This window comes from Limulus polyphemus, unplaced genomic scaffold, assembly GCF_000517525.1.
Source record: "Limulus polyphemus unplaced genomic scaffold, Limulus_polyphemus-2.1.2 Scaffold1546, whole genome shotgun sequence".
In the NCBI taxonomy this organism is placed as follows: domain Eukaryota; kingdom Metazoa; phylum Arthropoda; class Merostomata; order Xiphosura; family Limulidae; genus Limulus; species Limulus polyphemus.
In genome coordinates, this window is record NW_013667156.1 from 249,052 (window position 1) to 252,329 (window position 3,278).

Here is a 3,278-nt window from a genome sequence, read left to right on the forward strand (position 1 = left end):
TGCCAACTCTTTTTTTTTAATCTCTTTCTAATGCCGACAGGTTAAACGTGACTTACTGACGTAACCATGACATTATTCTCAGCAGTGAAGTGTCTAGCCAATACTGACATTATTCATACAATTGTTCGAAGCCAAGCCCTTGGAGGCTGAATTCTTCAGATGTATTACAGTGGAGTTCTTATGTAAAATTTAAATAGTCGGAGCACGCCCTTTAGGTGACCTCGAGAAGACGCAATTTTCACACGACGGTAAATATCAAAGTAGTTCATTACGTTCCGTATTATATTTGTACAGGCTGTGGAAAGTTACTTTCCGTGTTTATCTTCGTCTGAATGTTTTTGCGTGAACAATAACCTAAACTATTTTGTTACAAAAAATGTCTTTGATTTAGCGAGTCTGAACTGACGTTAAACCTACATTTTTTGCACTTGCTAATACTATATAGGATTTATGTAGCTTATTTATGCGATTTTTTGTAGGCTACATATATATAGAATACTTTTTTTTCTTTTTTATCAAAATATTTTTGACGCACAAAATGTTCATCTGTAAGTATAACAAGATATATTTTTGTGCAAGCTAAGATACTGCATTTAATACGTTTAACATCAGTACTTATATCTGTAAATCGTTAGTGATTGGACGGGCAGGTATTTCTAGATATTTATTTTCAAGCCCTTGTTTAACTCCTATTTTATTTGGCAGATTTTGCAAAGACCTTTTGTTCAATTGTTTAAACACAGCATCAAAAATAGCCGAAGACCAGTTATATCTAAGTTATATTCCAATTCACATTACATCTCCAAGGGCAGGACAAATTCGGTATTAGTTGTTTTTCTGTGTGTACAGCACCTCAGGTCTTATTTTATTTCATTTTCTTCCTGTGTAGTAAAAGAATATTGTTCAGTAAGTATTCCAAGGTATTAAAAGTATTTAGGTGACGTTGTTCAACGCTTAGGGTACTGGTTGTTTCTATAACTGTAATATGTACTCATGGAGGTCAGACAGCCATTTGATCTAGGTAAAGTCGTCCTTATTTTGAAAGGGTAGCCAGTGAGGGAAGTATCCACTGGCACAAAGGCTTTGTCCAGCTTTGAAGTGAATATAGAGATAATTAACTGCTACTCTTATAACATGCCCAAAAAGTGAAAGTACAGAACGTGTTCAAAGACATCACGGAACGAGCCTTGGACTCTTCGATCCTCGGTCCGGAAGGCTAACCACTAGGCCGCGCCCAGCACATTTAACGTTAGTATACATTCTAACTCGTAACAGTTTAAGTTAAGCCAGATGTTTTAAGTTTTGTTTATCATCACTCAAAAATACGTTTCTCTACATAAAAATGTCTTCTGAAACAGTTTTCACTTCAAATACGTGCCCATTGAAAACATATATCCTGAAACACGTTTTACTTTTAAAATGTGTCTTCTGAAACCATTTCGTTGTTTCTGTACTTACTAAAACATTAAAGTTTGGAAATGAAACAAAAATAAACTTTAAAAACGAAGAATATGTTTTCACATCACAACTACCAGTTTTAAAAAAATTACAAATATTTTTGTTATTGTAGACACGTTGAAACATCAATGTTGCTTTTAATCGTGCTATTTTTAATGGTTTATTGTCTTAAAGTAACTCTGGTTAATTTTTATTCCAAGTTTATATAGAAAGTAGATAATTATACTTAAGTGAAACTAACTACTTCAGCTGTGAAATAATGCTTGATCAGTATCTGAACATTTTGTTAAGAATCGGAGTTCGATACCTGCGGTTGGCACATCACAAATAGCCCGTTGTGTAGTTTTGGTTTAATAACAAACAAACAAAGCGGTTTCTTGAGACTTGGAGATTACAGAAGAATGGCACACCTTTTTCTTCTCTATGATAATAATCATAGTCTACTTTACTTGCTCCACTAAATAATAACACGATTGTACTTTCCTCCCCTACCTGCTAAAGAATAAAAGTAGTTTTGATAGTTTTGTGTTTCGCTACCTACTTATTGTCAATGAAATTAATATAATTACACCTAATTTCGAATTCATCGCAGAAAGATCGTTTAGCTTAAGAATCACTCAGACAACCTAATTATAATACAATTCAAACTACCACAATGATAATCATAGCAATAAGAACGCCGAGTTATTGTGCAACATTACAGAAACATGAGGCGAGTATAATAGAATAGACTGTAAAAAACAAGATAATTAGCAATCTTGCGGTCAAAAATTAGTCTATAGTTTAACATTTCTAAGTATGATAAATGTGTCGAGTTTTCAGTATGAACTTTGTAGTGTAAATGAAAACATGGATGTACTATAATTACACAATAGTTTATTCACAGGTCATGGAAGTTATAGCATATTTATTAAGTACGAGGTTATCTGGGAAAACTTAAGCCATATTTAACACATTACCATGGAAATATTAACTGTTCGTTTTTTGTCTGATAAATTACATAGTGTTTCAGTTTTTCTCCTGACCTTTCACGTGCCGTATGCAAGCGTGCTTCTTCCTGTGATGTTAATGCAACATCTTGCTTATGGAACCTCGTATTTCCTGTTCGACACGCAGAAAGGCTGGCTTCTGTTGTGTTCCATACCAAGTCAATTTGTTAGACAACTTAGATGGGCGGATTTAACCACGAAAATACAAATAGGAATAATAAGAACTCATTTTGAATACACAATGAAAGGAATGTCTACATGATAGACGTTTATAACAAGTCATATGCGATCTGCAGCTTCTGTATATCATATATTGTTTAAAAATACAATAAAAATATTATGTAATTTTTATTCAGAGTGGATGCTCTCTAATTAAACTAGTACAACTTTAGTCAGGATTGATACTTTCTTTAATCAGCGTAGTTTTAGTGAAAGTTGATGCTATCTTCAATAGTATGGTTTAGTCAAAATTTGTGCTCTTTTTAATTGCAGTATTTGTTATTAAGATAATGCTATTTGGTTGCAATTGTTTTTATATTCTATAAGTGAGTCATTGCTCCGCCTGAACAGTACGATCGCTGCACCAGTGAGTATAGCCATTTACTTATTAACTGCAAAAGGCATTTTTGGTAGACCTTATATGTCAAACAGTTCTCTTTGGTAGACCTTATGTGTCAAACAGTTGTCTTTGGTAGACCTTATATGTTACGAAGTTGTCTTTGGTAGACCTTATATGTTACGAAGTTGTTTGTGGTAGACCTTATATGTTACAAAGTTGTCTTTGGTAGACCTTATATGTCAAACAGTTGTCTTTGATAGACCTTATGTGTC